General features: G+C 41.4%; 1 long non-coding RNA gene across 1 annotated transcript in view; it reads right to left on the bottom strand.

The window, feature by feature from the left end:
* Positions 1 to 5,385, bottom strand: part of LOC111661853 (uncharacterized) — a 14,741-nt gene extending 9,356 nt beyond the window's left edge. Inside the window, exons 1-2 of the long non-coding RNA XR_015437816.1 lie at positions 5,010 to 5,385; positions 3,143 to 4,466 (exon numbers count right to left, since the gene is read on the bottom strand). This is a non-coding gene — a long non-coding RNA (uncharacterized LOC111661853). The remainder of the gene's footprint in view (positions 1 to 3,142; positions 4,467 to 5,009) is intronic.
* Between the last annotated feature and the right edge of the window lie 3,356 nt (positions 5,386 to 8,741).

The raw sequence follows: 8,741 nt of genomic DNA on the forward strand, positions 1-8,741 counted from the left end.
CCCCACCCCCCACCTTCCTCCTTTCCCCTCTGTGTGTGGTACCGCTGTGTTCTTCAGCTGTTCCCCAGGTCTGTCTGAGGCCGCTGTGGCCTGTCAGCCTGTCAGATTAAAGCTTCGGTCTCCCAGTCTTCCTTAAATGCCACACGCTTTGTTTTCTTTGAGGAGGGGTGCAGAATGCGTGTGATCTCTTGTCGGCCTCCTTCTCATCCATCTCTGCCAGAAGCCGAGGGGGCAAAGGGGGTAAAAGGGGGTTCAGGCAGGGGCAAGGGGCAGGGTCACACAGGGGGAAAGAGCAGGGTCAGAGGTTAAGCTAGGTTACCCAGAGCCTTTGCACTAGAGCAACGAGGACCTGAAGAGAGGCCTAGCAGACACACACGCACACACACACACACACACACACACACACACACATACACACACACACACACACACACACACAGTAATAAAGTCTTCCACTGACATTTCGCTCATGTCTGCAACACTGCCGTTATTCATGCAGAGTGTGGCCTGTTATTGAGTGCAGATGTGGGGCTGTAATGAGCAGTAGCTTTGGCACTGACTACCCTGTGATGAACAGAGGGCTGCGCTGTGCCCAGACATGGAAGAAGAGAGAAAGAGATGGATGAAGAGAGTGAAATGGATGAGCTGAATAAGATGAGTCTGTTGTTCGGGGTCTGGGGGAGATGAGGAGTTTCAGGGTCTTTTGCAGGTGCAGAACGTGTTGTTCACACTCACCTGTGAGCTCTAAGCGGAGCTGTGTTACTGCATCTTCTGCTGTGATACCTGTTTTAAAATGAATGTGTTGCTTGGTGCCGACCATTAACCAAATATGTCTCCAGTTCACATCTAGCTTTTTTCTTGCATGGTATTTCCCATCTCTTTCTCCCCTCAATTTCAGTAATTTCACTTGTATATTTAAAACAAAAAGCTTATGTGGGTTGCACAGTCTATAGGGAACTGAACAGTCTGAAGTATTATAAATGTGTGAATATATATGCAATATATATAACAACTTTCCCCATGTGAAAGATTTGGTATGAGCAACACATCATCATTTTTGTCACTGAGGTTTGACAAAATGAGAAAGATAAGTGCAGGACTGATGGGAGACAGAAAGAGCAAAACAAAGGAAGAAGAAATCAGTCCGCTGAGAACTTGTTGTGACCATGAAATCTCTTCCTCTGGAAAGAAATAGTCCCCACAGGAGAGGGTTGAGTTAACACTGGCCCACTCCTGTTGGAGGCTTTGGAGGTCTTACCCAATCTGCTGGTTTAAAGATCACTTACCAGGTAACCAAACTCGTAAACATCCACTAAAATTTCTGATATCATTATAGCATAAAATTTAAATGTATGTATTTATGTATAAATTGTATGTATATAAACTCAAATTATAGCTGAATCAGTATTACTTAAAAGTGCATGAGGCATGCCATTTTTTCCATACGGAGGATATCCTCTTTTTATATTGTGCAACTGCACTTTTTAACTGTGAGCTCAGCAAAGTTAAATTCTTGCAGAATTTCTTCAGGAGAGTGAAACTATTGAGTAACTATTGAGTGGCTGTTTAAAAATGTTTTCACTTCCCTAAAAGCTGTAAACCCATGGCCACAGTGGTGCAAGTGATGAAACTAAAGATAGAAATATACATCACCCAGTGATTAATCATGGGAGAGAGAAATTTCGCTGTCGCCTCAAAACAAATCCTGCAAAAATCCATTGTTGCTTTTGTATGAAGTCATTTTTTAAAGAATCTGATATAATCTGTGAAATAATAATTTTCTCTGATTTAAAAAGCAGCAGAGTGTCAGAATGAAGGAAAATGAAAACAGTTTGGAGCACAAATCTTGGCAAGGTTTTGTGCTTGTCAAACAGAAGGCAGGGACAGACTGAGATCCTGCACAAACACTCCACTTTTAAAATGTCTGACTGACTGACTGGGAAAATGTGAACACTATGATGACTGGTGCCATGACACACACAAACAGTGAAGGCCAACAGAAAAAAAATGGACCCAGGTTATAGTAGGTTATATATAATCCAAACGTCTGAAACCACTTTCCCTTCAGGTGAATAGGAAAGTCGACCCCCTGCTCTCTCTCTCCTTCCCTTCTCTCTCTCTCTCACTCGCTCGAGGCAGACAGCTGCCCACGCTGGTTCTGCTTGAGGTTTCTTAAAAGGAAGTTTCTCCTTGCCACTGTCACCAGCTGCTTGCAGGAATTGTTAGGTTCTCTGCAATCAATATCATAAAGAGTACAGTCTAGACCTGCTGTATATGAAAAGTGCCTTGGGATCATTTCTGTTGTGATTTGGCGCCATATAAATAAAAATCGACCTGACTTGAAAGTGGTCTCAGACTATTGGACTATTGGTGTGTGACATTTTTAAAATCACATTGTAGAGAGATTTTGAACTTGAACCTCAGCATCATTTTTCCAGCAGATACAGGGTCTCTTTTTAGTGATATACTAATCACCTATTATAGCCTTAATTATGATGATAAGAGGAAAAGGGAGGCTCCAGCAGCAGAACATCCAATACAAGACTGTGCACTTGTCTGAGTCTCTGTCCATGGTCCTGAACCACTCATCTACACCCATAGACCTAGAGCAAGTAGAACAGACTGACCAGACATTTTATCAACAGGCTACCCAAACAGAGGGTAAGTTCAAGAAAGAAGCAGGTAGCAATTGGAAGAAAATGATATTTCTTTGCACCTAAAAAATATGGTGATGTTACGTTTTTTTGTAAGGTTGTCAGAACATATACGTTTAAGGTAGAAAAATGTTTGAAACACAGAAATACCAGATAATACTGCTGTATAAAAATGTGTCACCTATTTACATCTGACAATTCAAAGTGAGGAAGAAATACTTGCGACATAGCTGCTCCACCTAAGAGTAGCCTTCAGTAGAAAGATGTGCAAATTCACTTCAAATCTCATGAAAAATTTAAAAGCTATTAAAAGTTTTAGAAGTTGAAAGTCTAACGTAAACAGAGCAAGCTATCTGCCAGACTAACTTCCCACTGCCTTCTGTCCTCTTCCCTCGCCTGAGCATGCTGTCTTCCTTTGTTTTCACCTTCTCTTGCACTCTCTTGAGATGTCAAAGAAGTAAGTGTGCCAGGAAGAACAGAGCACTCACCTCAAATGGCGTCCGCTCACATAATGCATGAGGAGACGTCTTCAATAAACACAACAGGAAGCGTTTGAATCTCCGAAACATCCTGCTTTCTGAAACTTAAATGACATGCTGTAAATAAGTTGTCTTGCTGTCCTGTGTGTGTTGCAGCAAGATGATTGAGTGTGTGTGTGTGTGTGTGTGCGTGTGTGTGTGTGTGTGTGTGTGTGTGTGTGTGCGTGTGCGTGACTAATACCGATAGAGCTTCCAGGGTACAGACTGTGCTGCTCACAGCTGTAAGAGAAAGATGTTAAACTGACTCTGCTAATTAGACAAATTTTCACAGTTTTTACAGAGTGTGGATGTTAACAGGGTGCCTGTGACTCGCTGCGGATGTGCGTATGTGTCTTACTCACCTCAAGCCACAGGCCATAAACCCAGAGATATCCTGCTGTGAGCTCCTGACCTTCCACCCTTATAATGTCCACCTCACTCAAACTCACTCCTCATGTCCAACATGCTCTCTCTCTCTCACAAACACACACACACACACACACACACACACACACACACACTCAATCATCTTGCTGCAAATTTGTACAGTCATGATAACTATTGTTGCTCAATATGTTAAACATTTCAATCAGGGGAGACATTTATTTGACACGATGTGCACAATAGGAAAAGTTGAAGATCTACTGTGTGTCAGAGTCTTTGGGGATTTGACCTCCTGAGTAAAATGAGAGAATGCGTTGATTCAGCAAATACCCCAAAACGACATATGTCTTACAAGCACGTGATAGAAGAAGCCCTCTAGTGGCCAAAGTAATTATGACTTTTGTCCGTGTGAGCAAATGAGGATGTAAAGCTACAGCATGAGCAACAAAGTCCACAAAGGGAGGAGGTTGGTGCGGATTGATGGGGTCAATAAACCATTGGCTTTTAACATGACAATCTTCCAGTCAACGCTGGTTACTTTAAACTATGACCACCACTGTTCTCCAACTGTAACCAAGTGGCTATTGTAGCCATATCAATGGAGGTCTCTTAATCTAGTAGACATTTTAACTCAAACCATGATCTTTCCCAAACCATAAACAAGCTGTGTTTGAAACCACACATAACCAAACCTTAGCCATAGAAAGATCAGAAAACTGAAAGTGTTGTCGACTTGATCATTTTATGGAGGTAGTCATACCATAACCTATGAAGGAATAATCCCCTGATGGAGTGTAGACGCTGGTGGAGGTAAATGTGAAGAACAGTCTGGCTGATGATCTGGATGGATGTGATGCGGAGTCAGATTCCTGATGAGCTGGAACTGAATGGACATATTTGACATCTGGCCCTAAGAAAAGAAAACTGGAGGTGAATGGGGTCAAGGTGGGTTGCATCATTCAGACACTTACCAGCTTACCATACAGCGGATAAACTCATCATTTCCTTGCACTTTTGGTTTTGGAAAGCTGATAAAAAAAAAAAAGACAGTTCCGAGCACTTTAGAGTTTGAGTTTGAGTATCACTGTTATCAGATGCCTGTCCACCATTCTTGCATACTCAGAAAGGCTTGACAGGCCTGCTGTGTGTTATTGTTGTAAAGCTATGACTTGACAATGACTGTCTGGGGGTGAGGATTAGTGAAAGGTCAATTAAGGTATCAAGTCTTTTCTCTAGTTATGAAGCTTGGTGAAAGTTCAGTCAGGAAGATGTTCATTGAGAATTTTTTCCCTGAGGGCATTGACTAGTTTCACTTCAAGCAATCACATTTTTGCGAAAACCTCTCTGAGCCAGTCATCCCATTGCTGCACCCACTGTGTTTATATGGTGACACAAAGTCAATTATTCACCTGAATGTTAAAGCGATGTCAGACACGTTCCCTGCTTGACTTACTGCTTGAGCCGATCATTTCATCGCTGTCAAGTTCAGTTCTTCTTCTGCTGCTGTCCAAGGTCAAGTGGAGTAGAGTGTTTCAGTAGCTCAGTTTGTGTTTAGCTCAGTATGCTCTCAGCTCAGATGGAGGAACAAACTGTACACACGTTCACATGATTTTCTCAGGAACAACCAAACACTTGCTCTAAACCTGAACCATTCAGAGCCCTCTCTGAATTCAGCTGGCTTTCGTGGTCCTTCAAGAACAATGTAATGGGGGACACCAGTGCTCAGCATTGACCCCTCCAGTATCACAAGCTCCAACTTGCTGTGGCCAGTCACTGATTAACCAGAGTCTTGATAAGATCTGTTGGCTGAGTTGATAAGACCTCTCGTGTCAAACACAAGGAGAGATCATTGACACTCACACAGCATTATGAAATGCCAATGCTTCATCAGCAACCGGTCTTTTCGTAGAAGTGGAAGGTTGATTGATTGATTCTGTTCTCTCTCTCTGAGATGTTCTGCCTGACCATTGCTCTCCCCCTCTAACCCCTTAACCTTTACCAGAGTATGGATGGTGGCTCGTTTCATGCAAAGATTCTGCAATTTGAGAAGACGCACATTGCACTCTCTAAGGGAGTGTGTTCATAGCACAAAGGACACGTTAACTGGTCTAGTGGAAACGTTGCAATTCACTAAAAGGGATTGTCCGGGTTTTTTGATGTGGGGTTGTGTGAGGCAGTTGTGAATATTCTTTACATTAGCTGCATTAAATTCTGAGCAAGGCGCTGTATTATGCCGCAGCCACAGTCAGCTGAGTGAATTAAAAAGCGACGTAACACAGTGCGCTCCATAGGTGCACTCGTGCATAGGAATACGGTGCCCAAGGAAAGTGCAACACAGAGCTATGCTAGTCTGCTGGGTGTCCCTGGTTGGATCTCCTAACTGGGAGTACGTTGCTCAGGATCTAATGCAGGTAACGTACCGACTGTGCATGACTACCTCACACAAGCCCGCATCAAAAAGCCTAGAACCATCCCTTTAAAATACTGAGGCTGAGGACTCAACTGCAGATTCAGTGGAACAAATTCATGTTTGTTTTTAATCAAAAACAAGCAAAAACAGCAGAAAAAAAAGAAAAAAGGTTGGCATGGTATCCATTCTGTGTTATTGCCAGAGTACTGGGTAATATTTATAAATCAACAAACATTACCATAGTGACAGTTTTTGTAAACTAAAGTAGTACTGCCACTTGTTCATTTGTTTTCAATGGGGAGAGTTTTCTGATTGAAGGATCGCTTCACATTTTTTTCAAGTCTTAAAACAATACCCACGTTTTGCTTGTAATTGTGTCGACCATGGCCCTGAAGAGATCCCTCAAAATTATACAAATTAAGACGGTATCTTTCAAAGTCTTTTTAGTAGAAAGGTTCCCCTTTGTGTTTCTATAGAAACACTGAACACAAAGAGGGAACTTCATATTTAAAAACACAAACTTGGAAGAAACCCACTTGATTTGTCAAACGCATTCTACAGAGGCCTCATATCAGGGTCAGGTGAAATTTGAAATGCATTGTTACACACTAAGAAGATATTGTCACAAACAAGTAATCACTTTAGGAAGGGAACTCTATACAGCCAGTATGGACAGCATTAACAATTACAGGGACTATGTGAACCTATCCTTAAATCTCATGTAACTACATAGCTAGGTTATCACTCATAATCCTCAGACTTCTGATTTGCTGTAGGCAACCACAAACAAAAACAATTAAATCAAACCACACCTCATTTGAAAGTCATTTGGAATTTAATGAGAAAAAAAATCTAACGCTTATTTAACTAGTATAGACTTGATAAATGTTACACCATCTCCTCTCCGTACCTATTTCTTGGCAGCTTTCTTTGGCTCTGTGCTAAACACTGAGTAGACCTGCCCCTGCAGCTCATGGCAGACATTTACAGATCTGTATCCAAACCTCTGAGGTTGACACCAGAAGTCTGGCTGTTATTCCTGGGAACAGGACGTGTGGCGGGACAGGAAGCCCAAACACCAAGATGCTGTCTGTCGGGGCTGATGATTAACAGCGGATCGACCATTAGAGGGAGAAGCCAAACTCCACCCTGACTGCGATTGGTGCAGAGAGTAGACGACGTGGTCATAAACTCCATGAACTCATTCTGCGAACATCCAACCCTGCCCACAGCTAAACCACTCCAACTGCTCACACGCCACTGTCCAACATTTCCTTCCGTCGGGGGTACGGACCTTGATCTTTGATCAGATCTTCGAAAGCCTTCATTCACAAATTCAATACATGTTCATTGATTAAAAAGCAGAATAAAACTCATATCTTTGTTGTCAATTTCTTATTACTATCACTTATTTATCAAAAATCATGTTCTAGTACATCAAAAAAAAGATACAACATTTTTTGCCTAATTTGACCACAGTAGCATTTCAAAACAAAAGCACAAAGTCATTCAGACAACATTTGAAACAACAGTTACATTTTCTGCGAGATTAATAATTAAAGTTAATTTAAGAGTCAGTATATTTGTGCTGATTTGACCGCAAGCTCAAATTACGTGTAATAGCCTATAAAGTTTAGGTCAAACATCGTTGGAATAATGAGTTTAATCCAAATGGATAAACTTTTGTTAGTTCAGCTTATTATTTACATTTCCCCCTTCATTCCTATAAGTAACAAGTCTTACACATGCACTGGATCAAAAACTTAAAAATATTCAATAATCTCAATCACTAACGATGTTTCTGTCCTCACTTTATCACAGGCAAGTTTGTTTTTTTTCACCCCTCATTCTTTAAAATCCTTCATAAATGTTTTCCGACCTCCCCTACTCTACCTTCACTTCCACCAGCCTCTTTCTCTCGGTTTTCTTGTCGTTCTATAACACACAAGTCACGTATGCACATAACTGCACTTAGACAAAAAAAACGTAAAAAAAATACCTGCACAGAAACACATGACACACTCACATACATGCATGCACAAGCGCACCGCTCATGCACACACATTTCCACTGCAGTCACTTTCATGTGAATTATACTTCCAGGCAGGGAGCAAAAAACTTTGCTTAGCTCAGGCTGCCCTTGAGCAGATAACTCTGTTTGATTTGCCAGATTTTGGACTTTAGGTTCAGAGAAGGCCTGGGAAAAGGAATGTTCTGAAATCACGTGGATCAACAGACTAATTTCATCATGATGTCATTTTAGTGTCACTGTGCTTTTTTTGTCTTTTCTATTTATTATAGAGATTAGAACTGTTTATCCCTGTTGCAAATCAAATGAATTTCAAAGTGACCTCTGAAAATGGGTAGTTATTTGCAAATGTTAAATCTGAAATCAAATCATAGTGACTCTGTGTTTCATGGAGAATTCAAAGAAGTCACATTTCTCCATAATAACAGGAATCATCATCAGACAAAAAGCCAAAGGGTCACCTGTGGTTTTGTGGTATTCACAGGCCATCGATGCCCTCATTCTTTTATGGAGTGTATTACAACAATATTTAGAGATGAAGTCATCCTTTCCCCCAATAATACTTGAGGATATTTGTTCAGTGAAAGGATCATAATATCATGATGTCACACAGGATATGACCTCAAACAGCTCAGATGACATAATTGCTATCACCTGCACGATGCCCAGACATTCCTGAGGCTGGTCGCTGTTGAGGCAGTGATAATCATCATCACAGTCATCATCAAAAGAAGAAACGCGCCGCA

This window comes from Seriola lalandi, unplaced genomic scaffold (assembly GCF_002814215.2).
Source record: "Seriola lalandi dorsalis isolate HSWRI2012SDOR001 ecotype SW California unplaced genomic scaffold, Sedor1 jcf7180002054553, whole genome shotgun sequence".
Taxonomy (NCBI): domain Eukaryota; kingdom Metazoa; phylum Chordata; class Actinopteri; order Carangiformes; family Carangidae; genus Seriola; species Seriola lalandi.